This window comes from Acinonyx jubatus, chromosome B3, assembly GCF_027475565.1.
Source record: "Acinonyx jubatus isolate Ajub_Pintada_27869175 chromosome B3, VMU_Ajub_asm_v1.0, whole genome shotgun sequence".
Taxonomy (NCBI): Eukaryota; Metazoa; Chordata; class Mammalia; order Carnivora; family Felidae; genus Acinonyx; species Acinonyx jubatus.
This window is the reverse complement of record NC_069386.1, coordinates 112364687-112387736: the sequence shown is the minus strand read 5'-3', so window position 1 is coordinate 112387736 and position 23050 is coordinate 112364687. Positions and strand designations below refer to the sequence as shown.

Here is a 23050-nt window from a genome sequence, read left to right as displayed (position 1 = left end):
AAGCTGCGTAACTAATTTGATATAAGAAGTGCTAGGGATTATCATCAATTAAATGTCAGTGTATTTGTGTGTGTGTGTATACACATACCTAGTCTTTTCATTGCCTAAGGTTTATAAATTGTGTGTCTGGTACTTTAAAAAAAAAAAAAAACTACTTGATTGAGGTCTGATTGATAAACAGAAAGCCGTGGATATTTAACGTATACAAATTGATGTGCTTGTGTCCGGTACATTTGAAGTCTCTCTGTCCCTGGAAATCATTCAATTAATGTATGTGGGGGCCAAAATATTAGACATCAATGTTGTCACGGCGCTTTTAAAATGAGAAAAATCAAGTCCGGCTGGGAGACTCTTGCCTCAATCCTTCTTTGGGCCAGCAGATGGCGCCTGTGCTCCCCAGTGGCCACCCCGCTTTGAGACTGGACTTTAATATAGTAACCAGATGTTGCCCGGAACATGTAATTTTCAAACCTCCTATCCCACCACAAGGAAAACCTCGGAGGATTTTCTTCTGGGAAGAGCAATTAGCCTAACCTCTTAGGAGGAGAAATTGCATCCCCGAGCTTGACTGGGAAAGTAAAATATCCTCCCTAATTGGTCTTGGGGGGGTGTGTGGAGAGAAACCGCCAAAGGCCTTTGGGATGGAGGGTGTGCTGGCGAGGGCTGGGAACTGCAGGACTGGGGTGAGGGCTCAGGGTGGGTAGTGCCTCGGGTCTGAGGACATCAGTCCCCAACCTGTCAGCCTCTGGGTTTAGGTTGGAGGGTGACGGAGACACTGAGGAGTGGCAGAATTACTTGGGGGTAGGTGAAGAAGGTGCCTCTCATCTGAGTCAGGTGCAGATCTATGGGGACCAGGCCAGCGCAGGAGACCTCATTATGCCACCCCCCACGCCACCCCCACCCCTCATCTATCTACAGTGAGCAAATGTCCCTGGGGATGCAACTACACAAGGCGGGTCTGGGCCTGCCTTCACAGAGCCTATAGTTTGGGGTGGGAGCTGAGCAGTCTTTCGTGGGGTCTCCTCCAGGTCAGCGGACCCCAGGTCAGCTGCTTTAGACTCTGGACACCCTGAGTTTGGAGAGAAGATTGCAGGGAGTGATCTGAACTGGAGGGGATGGCCTAGAAAGACCCACATAGCAGGCAGAGAGCTAGCTACAAGGGATCAGTGGGGGCGAGTGGGGAGCTTGGAGCTGGCGGTGGGGGGGTGGGTGCTTTTTACCACAAGGCTGTTCCATAATTAGAACCAAAGGAAGCATCCACACGGCCAAGATTGTGTGAACTTGGGCGAATACTTAGCCTCTCTATACTTCAGTTTCCTCATCCATAAAATGGGAACAATATTCGTACCAACCCCATAGGGCTACTAAAAGGGTTAAACCTAAAATAATCCTCATAAAGCACAGAGCACAGTCCCTGGCACCTAATAAGGTCTCAAAAGGTTGTTGTCGCTATCATTTATCATCATCATCATTATCAGTTGTTATCTGCTGGAAGAGGAAGGATGGATGGGAAAAGGTAGGACATGGATGGGCATGGAGAGGACAAGTCATGGCGTGGGGAGGGCAGAGCAAGCTGGAGAGTGAGGAAACAGTGGGAGCAAAGGCCAAGAGGTGGAAATGTCAAGTGACCAACGTAAACAATTTAGTGACGAGTTCGGTGTCTTTCTGTGGATGGGGGTGGGGGGAGAATAGTGCCGTACAATCGTGGAGCAGTCTTCCTGAGGGATTTGGGGCAAGGGTTTTACGCGGAAACAGAGCATGATTGGCTCCAAGGCCGTGGATTCCCTTAAAGGCTAGCAGGCCGTATTTCCCTAGGGTCAGGTAAAAGAGCCACTGAGCGAGCGAGTGCAGAGTTGGAGGACTGTGATTGGTGTATATCTGGTTTCCTGGTAGTGACGCATTTCCTGTTAATTGCAGCCTGACTTGGGTTTAGATCTGTGATGTGGGCCAGGCCACTGGGGTGGCCTCTATTTTGTGGGTCCCGATATATGAATTACCTTTATCAGAAGGTAATATTCTAAGTCCTCGCTTCTCAAAGTGGAGCCCGAGGACCAGCAGCGACACCTGGAGCTTGTTAGCAATGCACACTCTTGGGCCCCAGCCCAGGCCTTCTGATTCCGAATGTTCTGCTTAGCAAGCCATGCAGATGATTTGTTTGCATGTTGGCATCTGCGAGGCACCCTCTCAGCCACCACTTGTGGGCGGAACCCGTTTGGTGGGGCAAGTCTCTGGAAAGACAGGTTGGGACCAATCAGTACACTTCCCCCTGAGCACCCCCACATGCAACTTGTTAATTAGGATTCAATATCTGTAGTGGTTTTTTCCCCCCTTTGAGGTAAAACTTATATACCATGAAATGTACACATTAACTGTCCCTTTGAGTTTTGACAAATGCATCTACTGATGAAACCAGACTCCAATTAAGACATAAAACATTACCAGCAACCAGTGAGTTCCCCCATGCCTCTTCCCAATCAATCCCAGCCCCGGCCCCCAAGAGGCAACTGCCCTTCTGATTTCTTTCGCACCACCAATTATTTTGCCAGCTTTAAAATATTTTTTTAAGTTTATTTCTTTGAGAGAGAGAGAAGAGGGGAGGGGCAGAGAGAAAGGGAGAGAGAGAATCCCAAGCAGGCTTCACACTGTTAGCGTGGAGCTCCATGCTGGGCTCGATCTCACAAATCGTGAGATCATGATCTGAGCCCAGATCAAGAATCGCACGCTTAATGGAATGAACCACCCAGGTGCCCCTGTTTCGCCGGCTTTAGAACCACATATAAGTAGAATCACACGATAGGTCTCCTTGGCAGCCCTTTCTTTCATCAGCATAATGTTGTTGATACATTCATGATGCCATGTGTGTCTGTGATATGTCCCTTTTCATTGTGAAATCATATTCTGTTCGGTAGGGGTGCCACAGTCTGTTTTGGGGTTATTATGAGTACGGTTGCCAGGAACGTTCCTGTACAAGTCTTTCTGCGAACATATGGCTTCATTTCTCTTGGTTACATACGTAGGAAGTAGAATTGCTAGGTTATAGACGAGGTATATGTTTTGTTTTCAAAGAAACCACTAGACCTTTTCCAGAGTGGTTGTACCACTTTATACCTTTACCAACAATGTATGAATGTTCCAGTGAACATTCTCGTCAGCATTTGGCTCTGTCAGGCTTTTTGATTTTCACCATTGTGGTGAGCGTAGAAAGGTATCTCACTGTGGTTTTATTTTGCACTTCCTAATGATGACTAATAGTGATGACTAATAATGACTAATGATGTTGACTATCTCCTTTTATATGCTTATTGGCCATTCACACATCTTCTTTTGAAATCTTTTGTCTAAATCTTTTGCCTATTTGAAAATGGGGTTATTTGTCTTTTCATTACTGAGTTATTACTTCTATATCCTGGATACTAGTCCCTTGTCAGATGTGTTTTGCAAATATTTTCTGTGAGTAGATTTTTACAGGAATCCCAGGTACTGGCTTTGGCCCCAGGTGGGGGTTGTGTGGGTATGGGGCTGGAACTTGAGTGGACCGCTGATTTTGGGGGTGTATGTTGTATGGGGCTACGGGTCCCTCCCTCACAGGGCAAGTGTGAAGGGATAATGAGACAACAGCACAGGTAAAAGTCCTTTGTAAAGTATAACGAGATAAGCAAGGGCTTATCACTGACACTTTACAACCACAACAGAAGGAGGGACCGTTTTGCTGGGCCAGCAGCGCAGTCTCTCTTGGGAGCAGGAGACAGGAGAGAAAAAGCCACCCTTTGGCTGGAAATGGCCTCTCTTGTTAAGATCCGAGTGGTTATAGTGGAGTACCTAGAACACAGTACAAGTTTGGTGTCACATCTAGGCTCAAATCCACGTTCTGCCAGATACTATCTGTGTGCTCTTGTGCAAGCCCTCATGTCATCAGGAAACTGGAAATAACACCTACCTCAGCCCGGTCGTTGTGAGGATTCAAACAGCTTTTTCCTCTTGGTGTTATTATTTGTAGAACGTGGTGCGAAGAGGGCTGCGGATGTCGTGCAGTCCTCACAATGACTCTTTGATGTAGGCTGTATCACCTTAATCTTTGGTTTTAGGCAGTTGCTGGTTGCTCCGAAGATGCTCCTGGAGTCTGGGAGGCTGCCTTGAAGCTGTGCTCGCTTGAGTCCCGTCTGGGGTGTATAGCTCTATGCGCCTGTGCCACAGGAAGGCACCAGAGGGCGCTTGCGTCCCCACTCTGGGCCCATGCTGAGACAGGGATGGGAGGTCCCCAGCCCCAAACTCAGCTTCCCACTGCCGCCCTGCTCTGTGTTCAGACTGATCTCTGTGGCATTTTCTGGGATGGAGTGTAGTCTCCAGAAGGTCCCTATTTGGGGATATGGGGCTATCTAGCCCAAGGGGCCCTGCACCGGAAGGCCAAGGAGGGCAGTATTGGTCTCTGTCCCCTGAAAGGGTTCCTTGTGGCAGGGGGCTCATGCAAGGCCAGAGGGCACAGGGGAGGGAGCCAGGCTGTTTGAGCAGCTTTCTGTGTGCCCTACCCCCACCCTTCACACCCCCTGTTACCTCCCTGGACCACATGTCCCACACCCCCACATGCACCCATTGGAGGTAGGGATACAACTCATGGCTAGGCAGGGCTGTGCCTGACCAGGCATGACTCTGGGTTGAGGAGTATCTGGCACTTGTTCTTCCAGAGATTCTTGGGCTCCCACCTGCCTCTTGCTTACTTCAGTCTCCCCCAGAGAGTTGACTGGGGGTGGGGGTGGGGGTGGGGAGTCCCTCTGTGTGCCCGTCAATGCACAGAATGGTCCTTGACTTTCCCTTTGGGTTTCATGGAAGGTGTTGGGAGGTAGGCTCATAGACCCCTAGGGGCCCCTCCCTCCAGCTCTAAGATACACAGCCTCTCATTAGAGCAACAGCCTTACCCTAGCCCCCTTTCTCACACATTATCTTTATTCCTGGCTCCATCTAGCCTCCCCCACCCCCAGTCCAGAGCCCAAGTGGGGCCTTCCTTACCCCAGAAGGAGGGGCCCTCGGCTCGCCTTGGCCATGGCAGTGAGCCACTTCCATGCCAGCTTGAACCCACCCCCTTAGGCAAACAGGCCAGGGCACTGACCCCAGGCCCAGCGGCCAGTGGACAGGGTGGCTATCCTGGCCAGGCCTACCTGCCTGTGCAGGGCATCGGTGAGGTCCTCTCGGCCACCCACCCCCACCTACACCTCAGGCAGGGCCAATGGGTCTCTTGCTCCTCTTTTCCTCCCAGAAGGGGTGGGCAGGTCGATACCTGGCCCAGGGTCCTCTTAAGCAATTGAGCTCTCAGTGGCCCGTTGATGATTGACCAGGCCAGCCAGATACTTGGTCATCGAATGTGCATGTGTCTGGCAGGCAGAGGCCCTGGGGCCTCCAGAGCCCCTTGTTCTGGAGACTTGCTGTCTAGGGAGGGAGATCTGGGGGGTATTCACAGTGAGCCAGCCCGCCACTGGGCCACCCAGTTTCTCAGAAGCCACATTCCTTCCTCTCTCAGAAGCCATGTGACAGCAGCAACTGCTTTTCCCTCCAGCTGAGCCGTTAACCATCCAGCTGCTGGTTTACTGGTTTACTCTCCACTTCTGATGCATTGGTCCCCTCCCTCCCTCATCCACTCATTCACCTGCCCACTTGCTCACCCACTGGGGGCTGTGGGACAAGTGGACCCACTTCTCCACTTACTCATCCCCATGCCTGTCCACTTGCTTATCCACTCCCTCCCTCATCCGGTGAATGAACACCTCAGGTGCCAGGCCAGTGCCGGGAACAGCCAGCAAGGAAGTGCTAAGTGGTCAAGGGCAGGGCCTTCGGGGCCAGAGGGACCAGATGTGAATCCTGATTGTATTGTTTCCTAGACGCGTGACTACGGGCACATTCTCAACATTTTTTTTTTTTTTTACTCTCAAACTTCTTTTCTTTTTTAAAAAATTTATATATAGAGAGAGCACATGCATGAGTGGAGGAAAGGGGCAAAAGGAGAGAGAGAGAAAGAGAATCTGAAGTAGGCTCCATGCTCAGCAGAGAGCTGGAAGTGGAGCTCCATCCCATGACCCTGGAATCATGACTTGAGCTGAAATCGAGAGCCGGATGCTCACCCAACTGAGCCATCCAGGTGCCCATACACTCTCAAATTTCTGAGTGCCAGTCTTCTCATATAGAAAACAGAGACCCCATGCACCTTCCTCCTCCCAGAGTGGATGTAAAGACTGGCTTCAGGATGAATTAAAGTGCTTGAACCAGAGGCCAGGAAATGGGGCTGTGGTTACTGGGCCTCTTGGTGGCCATGTCTGGCTCTGGGGACTGCACTTGGCCTATTTCCCCACGGCTAACCCATCTCATCCCTGCCTTTCAGTCAGGCTATGCTCCTTGGGCAGGTGGCCCCCACGCCCAGCCTTGATATGGAAGGCGATAATCACTGCCTTCCCACGCACCCCTTCCCTCTGCCTTCTTGCCTGAGGGGCACTCTGGGGTTGTATCAGGTCAGCCAAGACACCTGGAAGATCTAGCTCCCTCCTTCCCTTTTTGCTGCCAAGTTCGCCATGACAGCTGTGGGGTGGGGACGGACCTAGAGCATCTGATCGCTCGAGGGGATCATTTCAACTCCCGTCTGAGGCCCATACCTGGCCAGGACTCAGCCCCAACCCCAATCCCTTCCGCAGGCTTGGTGTGGACTGTTCCCTTCTGCTGCTCTGGGGGCTCCTTGGGGGCAGAAGGTGCTTTCTGGCTGCAGAAAAACTGGCTGAACTGGAAGGGTTAGCTGGGGCGGGAGAGGGGAGAGGGACAGGAGCAGGGTTGAAGTGGCCTCTGTCTGAGGGATTTCTTCCCCTCCCCCGCCCCACCCCCACCCCCACCCTCTGGCAGCCTGGCCAGGAGGCTGCAAGTACATGGGGGCGTGTGTTGTGCTAGCCTTGGCTGGGGAAAGCGAGTAGAACTGTGGGTGTGGACTCTGGAGTAGGTCAGACCAGAATGCAAATCCTCCGCCAGCCCTCTGACATCAAGCAAAGCACTGGTAAAAAATCTCAGGGGTTTAAGACATGCGCTGCGCGTGAAGTGCTGAGCATGAGCCTGGCACCTGGGAGGTGCTCTGTCATCAGGGGACGCCACAGGGGGCAGTGGCAGCGTACCTGCTTGGATGTCCCCTGGCCATTTGGCTCAGCCCAGCACCCCTACGACTGCCTCCTGGAGCCTGTGATGGGCTCAGCCCATCCTCACTGGCACATTTAGGGGAGCTTTCCTTGCTGGGAAAAGCCTTCTGCATCCTGAATGGGGGTGCCGGTGGGGGGTAGGGGGTTAAGGAGCCCACAGCCCACAGGCCCGTGTTTTCAGGCTAATTTACTGAATGGACCTGCCTTGGGGGATCGATTCCAGTCTAAAGATGGGCTCAGCTGCGGGATCTACGCAAACACACATGCACCCACATTTCAGCTGCAGCTGCCCACGCGGTTGGGCCTGGCCTCTGGGCTCCTCGCCCCCGGCCATGGGGTCATTCCTAGTTTGCTTAGTTGGATTAGTTCACTCACTTTTAAGCTTCTAAAGGACAGGGACTATTTTTTCTTTAAACTTCTGTATCCTCGTTGTCCAGCAGTGTGACTGGCACTGACTAAATGGAATGAATGGCCACTAAGCAGGGTCAGAACGGGTTCAAGGGGGAGTGAGTACCATTTCTTGCTTGGGCGTTGAGTGAGCCAAGGTGGGCATCCCAGGCGGGTGTTCTAGACCCCTGTGCGCTGCCTGCCCTGGTGCCTCTGTGCTGAAGGGGGGGACTCTGGCAGACCCAGCCTGTGTGCGGCCTTCTTGAGTGAGGTCAGGGATTTCCTAGGCCCTGTTCCTTGGTCTTATCACCTGCTTTCGATTTGGGGGCTGGCACCCTCTTCAGAAAGGGGCTGCTTTAAAGGCCTGGCATAGATAGAGTAAATGCTTAATACATGCTCATGCATCGAGGTACCCGCAGCTCTGCCCGGGGAGCTGGCTGGGGAAAATGCTCACGACGTGGCCTGCCCACCAGGCTAGCCCCAGGGCTGAGTCACCACCCAGCCTCAAGACCCAGTTGAGAGGGAGGGCTTGAACCCCATGAGTGCCCTCGCCTGTGGTTGGCCAGGAGCTGGAATTTCCCCTGAGGAGGTGGCCTCTTCAGCCATGCTCTGGCCTTGCCTGGAGCAGGGTGACTGGGAGGCCACCTTGCCCATGCCTGTGAGCCTGTACTGAGAAGAGGCCAGGTCACAACGGGGGGAGCCAGCATGTGCCAGCAGCAGCCCTCCTCTTGGGACAGTAATGCCCGGGTGCCAGCCCTCTGGGGAGCAGGCCTGCTCGAATGCATGTTTCCACAGCGGGAACTCGGCTGCTATCAAATCCCAGTTGGCCACAGATGGGCTGTGACCTTTGGGTGTTGATTATTTGCCCTGAGTCTGTTTCCTCATCTGTAAAATGGAGGTGCTTACATACAATGGAGCATTATTCAGCCATAAAAAGAAGCGGAATCCCAGCCCGTGCCTGAAAACACGCTAAATGAAAGAAGCCGGGCCCCAAAGGTCTGGGTATATGGAATATCAGAAGAGGCAAATCCAGAGAGACAGAAAGTAGACTGGCAGTTTCCAGGGGCTGGGGGGGAGGGGGCAGGGGGAGCAGCTGCTTAATGGATAGGAGTCTCCTTTTGGGGTGAAGGTGATTCACAACCAGATAGGGGTCCGGGCCGCACAACTTCGCGCACATGCTAAATGCCCCCGAATCGTTCACTTTAAAAGGTTCATTTTCTGTCATGGAAGTGTCACCTCAACGAAGATGATGGGGTTGCTACTGCCCCAGTAGGTGGCTGGGAGGATCCAGAGAGAAGGTGCGTGTGAGGCGCTGGGTGGAGGAGATGAGGGCAGGTGGCTGAGGCTGGCATAGCCCCTCTTCCAGGGGAAAGAGGGGACTTCAGTGGCTGCTTCAGCAGCTGTGGTTGCGGTTCCCATGCTGCCGAGCCAGGCTCCAGCCTCCGATTTGCGACAGCTTTGGGCTGACCCTTCAACCCCGGTGCGTTTCTTAATCTGCTCATACCTGCTTCTACCCGCCTTGGAGAGTGTATGTGACCGCTGTGTTCGGCATGTCACCCCCGTCACATCCCTGTGTCCCATCTCTTGCCATCTTCACAGTGCACACCATTGCCGGGCAGTGTATCAGGAATCTCCCCGTTCTTGTGTTTCTTGTGTGTCTTCCATATAGAATGTGAGTTTCACAGGAAGAGATCCTTGATCTCTTTGGCTCACGACTGTATTTCCAGCACCCATTGCCTGGCACCTAGTAAGTGCTTGATAACTGTCTGTTGATTGAACAAATACACGAATCCTCATTCTTTACACAGTGGGTGCCAGGTGCTGCCTGTACTAAGTGTTGTCGGTGAATAGCTGTGAGGTCCAGGCTATCCTTATGCCCACTTCGCAGATGAGGAAGCTGAGGCTCGGGGACACGATGTAGCCACTATGGAGGTGGAATCTCCACCCAGCAGCCTGGCATCCGAGTCCCCGCTGTGACCCACCCTACCCTAGGCTGTCCGCCTCCTGCCCTCTAAGCTCCTGGTCTAGAAGGCAGCCTGGAACCTGGAGCATTCTGCCCCCTCAGCCAACTGGCACCTCCCACTCCCAGGACCTGGGCGGCCCCACACCCACCAGCCGGGAGCCTTTTTCTCAGGCTCACAACCACCTCAGCCCAGCTACCTTCCCTGAGAATCTCTGTCATAAAGAAGGCGAGGCCCTGATCTGGCCTGTCTCTCCACCCCCGGGCCTACCTCACCCAAGGGAACCTGGGTTATAAATATGGGGGTCACGCCTTGCATTTGTATTAAGCACCTTTCATCTGGGGAGCTCCTGGCTGTGGGGAGGCTAATTAGCTGCTCTCTGGGAAGAGTGAGTAAGAGCTGACGTCCCAACACCAGCATTGGCTAACTAGACCCTGGGCTGGCCCTCCTGGGGAGAAGTGGGTGTGCCGTCTTGTCCGGCCGCTCACCTCTCCGCAAGGGTCCCTTTTCTCTGGCTAAAAAACGAAGGCCACCATTTATTGAGTGCTTACCAGGTTCCCAGGGCTCACTAAGCTCCTTCTACTGAAGGCACCCACTTGTACAAAGCCCTGGGGGCCGCTGTGAAATGGTAACAGTCAGGCTCCCATGATCAAACCTCACTCCTTGCAGCACCTCGTGTTATGGATGAGAAGCCCTTAGCGCAGGACTTTGCATGGAATAGGCACTTGGCAAATGGTAGTTAGTACTCTATCTTCAGAACGACCCCCGGCGGTAGGTACTGTCCTGTCCTCATTTCTCAGATGAGGAAGCTGAGGCTCAGAGAGGTTAGGCCACTTGCTGGAGATCACACAGTGAGTTGGGAGCAGGGCGAGTATTTGAACTGGATTCGTTTGACTCTAAAGCTGCATGTATTTTTTCAGGTGTTCTTTCCTCCCTCCCCTTGAGGCTATTAATCCAAAGGCCTTCCTTCGCATAGTTGTAGGGTCACTGAGCAGGGGCTTCTATTCATCCATCCCTCTGACAGTGTGCTGGCAGGCTGGGCTTTGACCAAGACACCTGGGGGATCATCTAATGATGAGCAGATGGGGGAGGGCAGTGACTGTGCAAGCTCAGTATCTACCTTTTCTCCTCTTCTCTGAATGTTGACCCTTCTGAAGAGGCAGGTCTCTGGGACCAGTTGTGCTGATCTGGTGGGGGGGGGGGGCTGCTGTGACCCTCTGCCTGCCCCCCAGCTCTGCCCCTCCAGTCTCTGCCCCTCCACAGCTTCTCCCTACTCTGCCTGCAGCCACACCCCTCATCTGTTCCTCCCCAGATCTCTCCCCTCCTCCTTCTGGCCTCAGTTTAAGGGTTTCCTCAGGGCGGTCTTCTCCAATAGCCCATCCCAAATGGAAACCAGTCCCCCTCACCAAAAAAAAAGAAAAAAGAAAAAAGAAACCAGTCTCCCATGTATATATGTTCTTCGAATGCTTTATTTTCTTCCTTCACGGGAATTTGAAAACTTTTTTCAAATGGAATCTTGTATCTGTTTATGAAATTATTTGTTTAAACAAGTCTATCTCCTTTGTTAGAGTAAGCCACACGAGGGTGGGAACTTGGTCATGGTCACTTCTTGTCCTCAGTGCCCAGCAGGTGCATTATATATTCAATGAGTGATGCCAGAATCCCCAGGAAAGGATGGGCAAACTGAGCTAGCTGGTCTGTAAATGTGGTCCCAGGACCAGTGGCAGCAGCAACCCCTGGGAACTTGTTAGAAATGCAAATTCTCTGACCCTGGGTGTGGGACCCAGCAACACGGGTTTGACCTAACTGGGGGGGGGGGGGGGTTCCTGGTGCATACTTAAGTTTGAGAACCACTGGAGCAAGCAAGTCCCCTGCTTTTCCATCAGTGTGCACTGTGGCAAGGGGCAGCTTGGGCCGCCTGTAAGGAGAACCGCAGGTGAGCAAGGCCACGTGTTCAAACGTAGCAGAGGAGCAGCCCTTCTTTAAGGAGATAAGCCCGGAGAGGGGGATCCACGCCGGCCCCCGCGCGCTGTTTGGCCGGCTGGCCACTGGAGGGCAGTGCGACCACGTTCATGGCGCCCCTGCGAAGGCGGCCGGCGGGAGCGGGAGCAGCCCTCGGAGGCCGGCCGGAGACCAGCTGGGGTGGCTTCAGCCCGGGGCGAGGAAATGCTGGGACAGCCGGTCCAGGCAGCGGCCTCGGCCCTTCGTCTCCAGGCTCCTGGTCCCCCATGTTCCTAGGGGCCGAAGGGCGCAGCCACGCGCAGCCCTGGCCCTTGCCTCCCCGACGACGGACCTCCCTGCCTCGCCGTCCAAGGCCGGCCTGGAGGCGAGTCTGGCTCGCCTTGGGCCTGGAAGGTTCTGTGGGACTGCAGGACACGCAGGGGAGGAGATACCGTCAGGCCGCCTGGGGCATAGCGCCAGAGAGGGCGGCGGGACCTTGACAGCCTCCCCAAGGCAAAGGGCAGCCTCCCGCGTGACCCCTCCGAAGTGCAAAACAAGTCGGCCATCTTGGCGGCCGCTTAACCCCCTCATGGCCGGGGGGCGGCGGACTCAGGGCCGGAGCCCTGGTCGCCGCGGGAAGGAAAATTCTAAGAACTTCAGGAAAACCTGACGCCCTGGCATCTTCCCCAGGGATGTTTGGAAATCCCATCCCACTAGCCATTCCAAAAGCCAGAGCTTTTGTAAGTGAATTGGATTCTTTGCAGGGCACGCTCTTTCTTCTTGCCCCGTGTTGAAAGAGCATGAAGTCAGAGGCAGTAAAGTGGCTCCTACTGGTCAGCAGGTGTTGGTCTGGCAACCCAGAGTCAGGATCTGAGAGGAGTGTGTATCCAAGTGTGGTATCCTGTTGCTCACAGCATGAAGTGCCACTCCTTCCCAGATCACACGGGTGTCCAAGCCAAGGGTCAAGGACTGGCAGCCTGGGGCTGAATGTGAGTGGCAGTTTCCTTTCAGCCCCTCTCCACCCTGGGGACTTTCAATGCCATTCTGAATGCCACTTGAGGAGCCACAGCCCCTACAGGCCACACTCCAGTTGTCTTATATCGGACCTGGTTCACACGTTGATATTGTCTGTCATTTGGTACTTCTCAGCATTTAGAATATTCCTTGTAATATTGTCAGCCCTGCAAGGTCAAGCTTAAATATCAGCTCCACCAAGAAGCCTTCCTCAGTTTTCCTCCCTCTGTTGCCAGCAGAATGTGGCCCTCCCCTCCTCTGCCCACCTATGGTACCATTCATTAGCCTTTGCCACCAGGACTCCCCTGTTTTTCCTCCCCCTGTATCTTCCCCCACTGAATTGTGGGCACCAGGACAGGAGGGACCATGTGGTAGTTGGTAGTGGTCTTTGTGTCCCCTGTGGCACCTCACACACCAACAGGAAAGGGTTGTTGCAAGAGAATCCGTGAAATTATTGAATGGGTTTTGATGTTGGAAACAAAGTTCCCAAGCGTTTTGAACCTTGGGCGAAGGAACGTGGAATGGTGTTTTCTTAAGCCCTGTAATGGAATCCTTTTGTGTTTTTAATTGCTTTAAGTTATTTTTAGTGGAAATGTCAGGGTGCCATAGGAACAAACACCATGGGTCTAAGCTTGATCAAGAAGACTAACTACTGAGCCCTGTGATGTTGCTTCCTCTGTGTGGCCTTGGGGTGGGAGCCTGGGACAAGGTTGCCAGGCTGCAGGTCAGGCCCCAGAGGCCAGCCAAGAAAGGTCTACGCTGGACTTGAGGTCATGATTTCAGGCTGAGATCTCCAGAGGAGGTAGAAAAGAAAGTCTTAGAGGAAGCTGAAGCCAAAAGAAGACTCCTTTTTCCTTCCAGAAGAATAAGCCTAAGTTACTTCATGAAGGACTCCAGAAAACCCCTTTCATGCCCCACCCACAGATGATTTGCTGAACGCTCATTAAGGGGAAAACAAAGAGGTGGTTTTGTTTATTTATTTAAGGGGAAAAATGAATGAGCTGTGACAAAACAATCTGAAACCAGGCCCCTCCGAGACCTGGGCTTTCACTTCCTTGATGGGAAGTAAAACAGAGAATCGAATCCCCCTCCAAATAAAAGTGAAGTTAATAATCAGACAGCTAGAGCCCTGGCCACATCCTGTGTCAGCTCCCTCCCTCCCTTGGCTCACTGTTTATAGCTGCAAAGCCTCCCTCCCAAAGCCCAGCTTCGGTTTAACTCTTTCCTTCCCATCCCAGAGAAGCCCAACCCTTGGGTGCAGGCCTGGTCTTGGCCAGACTGGCTCTCCCCGGGCCTGTCCCCCACCCCCCTCCGTGGGCCTGTCCCCCACAGGGCAATCAGCCTGCCTCGAGGCCTCTGGCTGATGAATTTAATAGGCCCTGCTTTCCAACTGAGTGATGTTTTCTGTGTGTCCCACACAAAAACCAAAGTGGCCACAGGAGGGCTGCACCCAGTCAGTATCCCTTTCCGTCTCCACCCATCCAGGGAAACACTAGGTAACATTTCTACTCCAGACTCAGGGCCTCTGCCCCATGCAGCCTGCATAGCCTGGTGGTCTCCGGGAGCTGCATTCTGATGGAAAAAAGCACAGCTCTTTGGGGTTTCTGATTTCCGTGGAGAAGGGTACTCTGTGCATGTCCTTGAGCCACTTTCTATGAAGATTTTAGGCCTCCTTCCACTACCTTCCCACCTTGTAGCACAGGTATTTCTTCCAGGAAACGAGGGGTTGTTGGTAGTGTGTCCCACTGGGCTGAGGAGGAACCCTTGCTAATATTTACTGAGGGCTTCTTCTGTCCAGCCATCACTGTAAGCCCCAGCTCTGCCCTATAGAGCCATCTGTTATCCTCATTTTACAGAGAAGACTGAGGCCCAGAGGGCTGAGTACCTTGTGCTTTGGTACAGGGGGGGAAATAGCAGAGCTGGGCTTCAGGCTCAGGCCTTGTGGCTCCAAAGGCTGTGCTCTTAGCCTCTACACTCAAGGTCTCACGACAGAGAGTGCTCTCTCTCTGGAGCCAGGGGACTTTCAGAGAGCTTAGAATAACCCCATGGATGCATTTCAAAGTTCCCAGAGCCCAAGGACTTTTTGAGAGTGTTAAAATTTTGTGTAGGGCACCCTCCCTCCCTCCGTTCTGTTTCTTCCTAGGGTAGAAGGTGCAAAGAGCACGCAGCCGCGTTGGGTGGACGGTGGTGTTAAGGAGAGACTGGGGCACGGAGCAGGTTGGGATGGGGCAAATACTTTCATCGCTTGGCACGAGGTTGTAGAGCCAGAATCTCAAGGCTTGGGGTGGCTGCTTTCTCAGTGACAGGACTACCTTCTGCTGTGTCCCCTGTCCCTTCCAGTCCTGTAGCCCTCACCTAAAGTCACAAACACCCACTCCTGGCTGGCACCTGTCTCTAGAAAGCCACTTATCGGTTGCCTGGGGACAAGTGGCAAAGACTTTCGAATTGGCTCTGTGGGCCCCCTGCCTCTCCTGGGATCCCTTCCTCTGGACACCATGGCTACTTAGATTCATTCTTGGAAGGGTGTCGGTGGTCCAGTCACCTTGACCAACCACTTGGCACATCCCTCTGACCTGGGAGGGTGTGTTCTGCTGCCCTTTGGGGTCTGGAGGCCTCCATGCCGCTTGCCTATAACAAGCTGGGAAGGTTCCAGAAGCTCCCTGTAGCGGGGAGCTGGTGAGCGCAGGATCTGCTGTCCATCTGTACCCTGAGCTACCTGCCTCTGTGATTGGGAAGGAGATGATCGGCTGTATACCTGCCTGCTTAGGATGCGTTTTGCCATTCAAAGGCACGGCCTGGAGTGGGGGGTGCCCTATTCCTCATTTTCCAACTCATTCTTCAACCAGAAAGCGGTGAGGGCTCCATCCCAAGTGGCCTGTTCTTCCCAGAGCAGGGGTGGCCCCTCGGGGGACGGAGAGGACAGCAGGGGCTTCTGTGACACCCAGTAGGATTCTTGGCCCAAAGAGGGCTCAGAGTAGGAATGCTTTGACTTTTATTTAATTCAGATGTTGAAGTGAAGCCTCTGCAGTTGCAACAGAACCCCTAAGGTGGTCGTGAGAGGCTAGAGGCTGGCATTTGTCGAAGACCCCTCAAATCAGACCCATCATTTATCACTTAGGCACTTCACTCTCATGAATCTCATTTCGCCTCACACTCTAGCAAGCGGGGCATGTGTGACTCTCCCCATTTTCCATTCGAGGTTGGAGAGGTTGCCCACTCTTCGATAATAGCTCTCTACTGGCAAAAAAAAAAAAAAAAAAAAATTCATTGTGCTTTAAAACACATTGAAACCAACTGAAAGATAATTTTCACTGAGTTTAAAAGCAGTGCAAAATGAACACCAGCCTCTTCAAATGTTTCTTCCCAGCCTGGGAGGCCCTGAGGGACGGGACACCACTCTTGATTCTCATGTGTGTGTGTTGGGAGGGGATGGGTGGAGGGTTTGGGGTGCTTTTCTGCCCCATGGATGCTGGTCTCCCTGCCTGTTCTCTAGTCCTCCCCACTCCTGGCAGATCTCCCACAGGCTCATCTCATGTCCAAGAGCACATGTCCTCAGGAAGTAGATATCATGTTACAAGAACCAATAAGACAAGAATCCCCGAGTTAAGGTTTTTTTCAGCTTTTATGAACTGAAGACCTTCTATTATGGAAAATTTCAAACATATATGGGAAGAGACAGAGTAGTGTGATGAATCCCCATGTACCCACCACCCACATCACCAACTCTTGGCCAAGCTTGTCCATTTATACCACCGTCCGCCTCTCCACCTCCCATATAATATTGAAGTAAATGCTATATATCAGAGCATAGCATTTTACCTGCCAGTATTTCAGTATGTATCTCTAAATAAAAGGGCCTCATTAAATTTAGCCATATTGTCTTTATCTCACCTAGAAATTAGCAATAGTCCTTAAATGTTAACAAGATTCCATTTCGTGTTCACATTTCCAGCACATTTCTGAACTCTTTGCCTTTCCACTTAAAGAAAGAAAACTGGCCCTGAAATAAGAATGTCTCAGCATTTGGTCATATCCTCACAGTCTGGCTCCTGAAAGGGCAGATTTCTGAATTTGGGCAGAAATGCCTGGTCATGAAGTCTCGGAGGCCAGTGATCCCTTAGCAACCTTGCTCCCCCTACAGCCCTGGGCCTGGCCGGTGCTGTGCACCTAGCGGGAGCTAGTGCTGGGTTTCATGTAAGGGTGAACCCATGCAAGGGTGGGGATGCAAGGAGTTGAGCTAACGCAGCAGGACTGGAGTGCAGCCCCCACGCTCTGAGTGGCTGTCCTTGGCTCTCCATGCAGTGCTCCACCCGCCAGCTGCCTGGCCTTCCTCTGGGACCCTCTTCTCTCTCTTGCTTGGGATACTTGACTGTGTTCCAGTGACTCCGTGGAACCCCACTTGGTGGGGCCTCAAGCCTTCTCCTTAGTCTTGCCAATTCACTGCTTAACATACAGCAACAGTTGACTGGGGGGGGGGGGTTGCTGGGAGGGAGGGGGGCTGCTCACATGTGCCAAGCGCCTCGCTCATCTGTCCTCACAGCAGCAGCCCCGGGAGATCAGGATTGCTGTCATTGCCATTTCATAGTGGAGGAGACTAAAGGAGGCAGGTAAGTGCCTTGCTCGCCTAGGAAGTGGCAGTGAGGGGTTTGAATGGGGTCGGCCCGCACACTGGGCACTCTTTGCTGCAACATCGGTTCCCAAATGTTGAGACTCATCTGGCAAACTGCTAGGCAGCTTGGCCTAGGACCAGGCACTTACCCTTTTGAGGACAAATCTCAACAAGTTAGGATCTGCAATCACCATGCGCTTTCCCCTGCAATGTTCACATCTTCCAGAACAGATATAGCATGACTTATTATTATACACACCCTTATTAGGAGATTAGCTCAGTTGAATGGAATAAATTTTAGGTCATTCAGCCTCTAATTTCCTGGTTTGTCTTTTTTCATGGTTAAATAATAGTTTGAGTCACAGATTATACGACTGTGGCAGGTTTGAAGGTTAGGAGGGATGAGAAGAAACCGGCTTGAGTATCTAAGGCTACAACCTAGACATCCCTTCTGTCCATTGTGTCACATCCCTCAGTTTTTGAGAGAAGAAAAATACGACTTTTGGAACATACAGAACCAGGGTCAAGCACTTAAGAATTCTTGGGGAGAAGGGCTGGTGCAAGAACCGTTTTCTTTGTCCTTGCTAGTCAGAGTTCAGCCTGTGTGGCTTCCCCTCGGCTGAACTTTGGAGGAGCGGTTTCAGGGGGCCTGGGGAGGCTCAGACCCCTGTCCATCAGGAGCCTGCCACCCCCACTGCAGACGGCCGCTAAACCAAACTCACTTACTTCCTCTGCTGCTTGATTTTGCCTTGGTTTGTTTTTAGCCTTTCTCCCTACTCCTGCTGCCCTAGAGAAATGGAAGAGTGGGCAGAGGGGGAGTGATAACCTAACGGAAACGAACGACCTAAGCAGACACAGACGAGAGACACTGGCTGACTCCAGAAGAGAGAGAGGCAACACAAGGCTGAAAGGCCAAGCCAACAAAGGGAGAGGAACCAGAATCTTCTGCCGGTGCTCATGGAGTTTATGAATACAAGGCATTAAAGGTGAGCTTCAAGGAGCTGTTTGCCAACCCAGCAATGGGAAAACTGTAGCTATCTTTAGGTCCCCTTGGGAATGCCTGGAAACTAAATCATCCAAGTTGTTTCCAAAAGTTGCATTTGCTGCGACTCCTCTGGCTTTGCAGAGCCCCTCTGTTCCAGGTTAGCCCTGGTCCACAGAGAGGTGGCTGGGGTAAGCCCCTCCCTGGAGGATGAAAAGCTGACAGCACAGCTGTATCACAACCCGGTGCTTCTCCCACCACAGGGCTCCTGCTGCTCAGATCCTCCAGTGGACCCTCCAGGGGGCACCATGATGGAAGCCACCAGAGTCTGGGGAGGACTGGAATGCTTTTCCGCCTTGCCCCAAGGAGATGAGCTCTTACCCCTGAAAAAGAGCAACAGTGGAGGTGCACCGGGGGAATTGTAGGAAAAACACTGGGGAGGAAAGCTTGCTTTCCTAGGATTGTCCTTTGCTCTTGTTGGAAGGCTCTGAAATCAACAAGACTCAAGCACTAAGACTCAGAACATTAGGAGTGTGGCTGGTTGAGGGTCAAAGCAGTTTTAAACTCACTGCTGCCTCTGTCTCTCTCCTGGGTCTCTATTTTTTATTTTTTTCTGGTGTTGTTTGCTCTCCCATTCTTCTTTTCAGCATATTTATAACCCCCCCCCCTTCTTCTTCATTCTCAATTCCCTTCCCCACCCCAACTTTGCCTTCTTAGCATATTTTTTCTTTCTTTTTTGGCTTCCCTTGTTTTACATCTGGATTCTCGGACGGTTTATTTTGTCTGTTTCCTGAATTCCCCTCCTCTCCTGTTTCTTAAGAGTCCTTCCCCTCCTTTTCCTTCAGCGTCAGTTCTTTCCCCTAAAGCTTTCCTTGGGCCACACAGGCTTTTATTCTTGCTCATCTGTTTAAGCAGTGCTGGCAAGAAGGAGGCCACAGCCGGCAGGCAGAGCCATGGCGGCAGAAGAGGACCTGAGCATCTGAAGATTCTCACCGCAGCCCTGGTGTCCTGGAAGAGGAGCTCCCTTCTGGAGAGGGAGGGCTGGGGACAGGGCTGCTCTCCCCCTGTGAGGGTTGACATCGGCTGCCAGGCCCCGGGCTGAGGGTTGGGGCAGATGGTGTTTCCTCCACGGTGTGTGTGGGCCTGGGCCCCACTGCTCAGGGAGGCAGTGGAATCCGTCCCTCTCTGAGCAGACAGGTGGGGCATTCACCAGATTCCACCCTAAAGGCCAGAGCTCAGGGGAGGTGCGCGCACTGGGAATGTATTACTCGCAAAGGGATGTGCTGTGGGTGGGGGACTTGCCGCAGAGGGGGCTGACTCTTGGAGGAGGCCGGGTGTCTTTAGATGTTCGCTCTCTGGCGGAAGACCGAGGCGGTTTTCCAGTAGAAGGCCCTTCCTTCCCGACACCCCCACTCCTGCCAGTGCGCATTTTTGAAGGGGCACGGGGAATGCAAGTGGTGCCTGATCATTTCAGGTGTCTGAAAGGCTGTTGGCCGCTGAGGAGCAACACAAACCCCACCTGTGGGGGGCCTCAGGGTCAGCCCCATACTGATAGAAGCAGGTGGTGCTTCTCGATGGGCGCGGGCGCGGTGGCAGAGAAACCCAAGAAGTTGCAGCCGCGCCCCTCCTTGTCTGGAGTGATGGGGGAGGGAGGAGAGGCGCATCCTGTCTCTGCTCCCCAGCTGTCTGAGGCAGATCGACTGGAGTCCATCTGGCTGTCCCCCTCACCCCCCACCCCCGACCCAGGCTTGCCTCCCACCCTGGGACGTCAATGCCATTGGGTCCTGGCTGAGACCTTAGCGGCCTAGATGAGGGGCAGCTAAGTCAATGCACACCTGGGGCTGAGCTGCGTCCTGGGGTGCCGGGGCCCAAGAGCACCAGGTGGACGTCTGTGGGGCTGCACTGTCTTTTCCTAGGCCCCGTGTGATGGTGGCCACGTGCTGTTCTGGAAGTGCCATCAAGGGCTCCCCCACCTTCTCCACACCTTGCTCTCTTGCCAGGTCCCATCCATTCCTCGTCACCATCCGTGTACCAGGTTACTGCTACTTTGGAAAGGTATTATTGATTATATAGAAGCTTGAGAGAAATCTTTGCCTATTTTATATTTTGCTTGTATTTTCTAAGCCTTCAGCCCTAGAGTCCAAGTCTTGGGGCCGAGCATCCTTAAAAACTCTAGAACCATGAGCCCCAGGGGCCCACAAATCCTTAGGCCTGGGCCCTGTGGAGCTGCTCTGTCTCTGGTTGAAGGCAGGGCCTCCTTCCTGGCAGAGAGGCCTATCCTAGCCAGGAGGAATGAACGGTTAGGGGACTTAGGAGAAGGATGGTGAACTTTCTTTTAAGTTCTCTCAATTCTGGCAGGAGGGCTGGGGACAAAGACCAGCCTCTTTGATGTAGGGGTTTGGGGTGTTGAGGGGGGGATTAGGATCCTAGCAGCCTCTTGCCCTTCCCACCTGAGCGCAAAGAATAGGCTCCTACACTCTGCGGTCTCGGGGCCGCCTCGTTCCTGCCACCTCCCTCTGCCCACATAGCACGTTGTATAAATATTTACACCCCCAGGCTGGCAGGAATCTTTCTCTAGCCACTTCCCTGGTCTCTGGGAGAGCTCTTTCTCTCACTGAACAGCTGCAACAGATCTGGTTGCCTTTGGTCGGACAAGGGCAGGCCCTGGTTTGGGGGCCCCTGGTCCCCACAGGGTGGAGGGTGCATTTGGCAGGAGAAACTCATCTTGGGAGAAGTCACAGGGCTGTGGCAAAGGTCCATCCTCTCTCCCGCTGCCTATGGGCGACCCTCCAAGAGTTGTCTGATCCCTGTTCTGGCTGGGAAGGTGAGTCCTGCTTCTCAGAGGAACAGCTCCCCAGGGCGGGGTTGGTCCCACTCCGGGCTGGAGGAATAATTCCAAAGCCAACTGGCTGGTGCTGGGACAAAAGAGAAACTTAGTTTCCTCGTGAGCACTTTTGTGCTCTATAACCTTTATTTGTGTCTATAACCTTTATTCTCCCCCAAGCAGCCACCTTCCCCTCCCATCAGTGCCTGTTCAGTCTTTTGAACTGGGGGCGGGGGAGCGGAGAGGATGAGGATATGTCTGCCATCTTCCCTGGTGAGCCAGGAAGCAGGAGTTTGCCAAAGAACGAGGCTGGCATTTGTTGGGTTCCCATGGGCCGAGCACTGTGTGAGGTACTTCCCCATATTCTCATGTAATTGTTTGAGTCATAAGCCTAGCAGCTTGTTCAGCTCGTGTGTCTCCTCTTCCTGCCCTTAGACAGCGGGCCGCACAACAGCAAGTTCCCAGACACGGGGCCCTATGTTTCTCTGGGCCTTTCGGTTCAGTGGGTACCTCTGAGAGCCAGCCGGCGGATACACATCTCACCTCCACTTCCTGTGCCTCAGTTTCTCCCACATCTGTGGGAGGTGATTAACCTGTGTTCCATAAAGCATTCCAAATTCAGACGAGAACAGGTGTTTAGAGAGCAACATGATGGTTTCACGTAACCCCTTTTTCTCGCTATGGGTGTGAGCGCGTGACAGGTATCAGGCACCGAGAAAAATGTGTGTTCAGTGCTTGGGGGGGGAGGCTGAGAAGGAAGACAGGATTCAAAAGACCTGGATTTCATATACAAGAACCGCCCCCCCAACCCCAAATGCAAATAGCAGAGCCACAGAGGATGGGGTAAGGGATTGGGTAGGGGGTTCTGATGGGGCCAGGGACAAAGGTGCCCCACACTTGTCCCAGAAAGCAAGCAAGCAAGCAGGTTCCATCTCTCACTCTCACTCTCTTGGAATGCTCAGACCCCTTCTGGAAATGGGAGAAGAGTAGATGTGAAAGGTAAGTGGGTGAGACTGCTTGGTATTCAGTGGGTAGAGAGCTACCCTCAGGTGAGGCGGGAGGGGGCAGGGTGGGCCTGCTGGGAGGGCACAGGGAGAAAGGTGGAAAACCACAGCTCAGAAGCCGTGCAGCCGTGAGATGTTCCTGCTGCCTGCCTGTCTCCCCACCCCCAAAAGGTGAAACAAAACCCAAATAAAAGCCTGACCCGGCAGATATTAATACTCCAGAGCCAGGGCTGGTGTGCAAGCAGCCACCCCCCTCTTCCCCCTTGTGTTTCTATAAGCGGCTGAAATAAATTTAGCGAAACAACCCCACCCATCCGAGGGCCTAAGATTTCAGAGCAGTGTGACTCTTTACCCTGAAAGCCCCTGTTTTTCAGAGCCAAGAGCTTTTTGTTTAGATTCCCTTTGGGAATAGAATGCTCTCAGTCTGAAATAATTATTTTATTGCAGTCATCTTTTCCTGATAGATCAATGCTTCGACACAGAATGGCTTGCTAGAAAGCTGCAGTTTCAAGTGGCCAGCTCCATGGAGCTAATGCCTGGTTGGATCCACTGGGGTATTTATCGTCCAGTTATTCTTCACAATGTCTGAATGTTCAGCCAAGTCCTTCTGCTGTCTGTCATAAGGGCAGTGGTTATGGCTGGATAAGTTACTAAAGTAGAGAATTGTTAACTGTGTGTTAGGTACCGTTGCAGGCACTGAAGGTTGAGTTGAGAGCAGAGAGACTGCTCTCATGGAGTATACATCCTAGTGGGAAGGGAGATGTCAAAAATTTAAATGACCAGGGGCACCTGGGTGGCTCGGTTGAGCGTCTGACTTTGGCTCAGGTCATGACCTCACGGTCTGTGAGTCTGAGCCCCGCGTCGGGCTCTGTGCTGACAGCCTGGAGCTTGGAGCCTGCTTTGGATTCTGTGTCACCCTCTCTCTCTGCCCCTCCCCCACTCATGCTCTGTCTCTCTCTCTCTCTCTCTGTCAAAAATAAATAAACAACAACAAAAAAGTTAAACGACTGTAAAATAACCTGAAACCAATGTTGTACTTAACAGTCAAAGACTGAATGCTTTCCCCTAAGATTGGGATCAGGTGAGGGTGTCCACTCATGAATGCCTGTTCAGTATCATACTGGAAGTCCTAGACAGGGCAATAAGGCAGGAAAAAGAAATGTAAGGC

At 52.8% G+C, this 23050-nt stretch overlaps 1 long non-coding RNA gene across 1 annotated transcript; it reads left to right on the top strand.

Annotated features, from left to right (window-relative positions):
• The first annotated feature begins 16957 nt into the window (after positions 1-16957).
• On the top strand, positions 16958-21003 carry LOC128316063 (uncharacterized). Its single transcript, XR_008299493.1, has 3 exons — positions 16958-17070; positions 17837-18058; positions 18970-21003. It is a non-coding gene; the product is annotated as an uncharacterized LOC128316063 (long non-coding RNA).
• The last annotated feature ends 2047 nt before the right edge of the window (positions 21004-23050 follow it).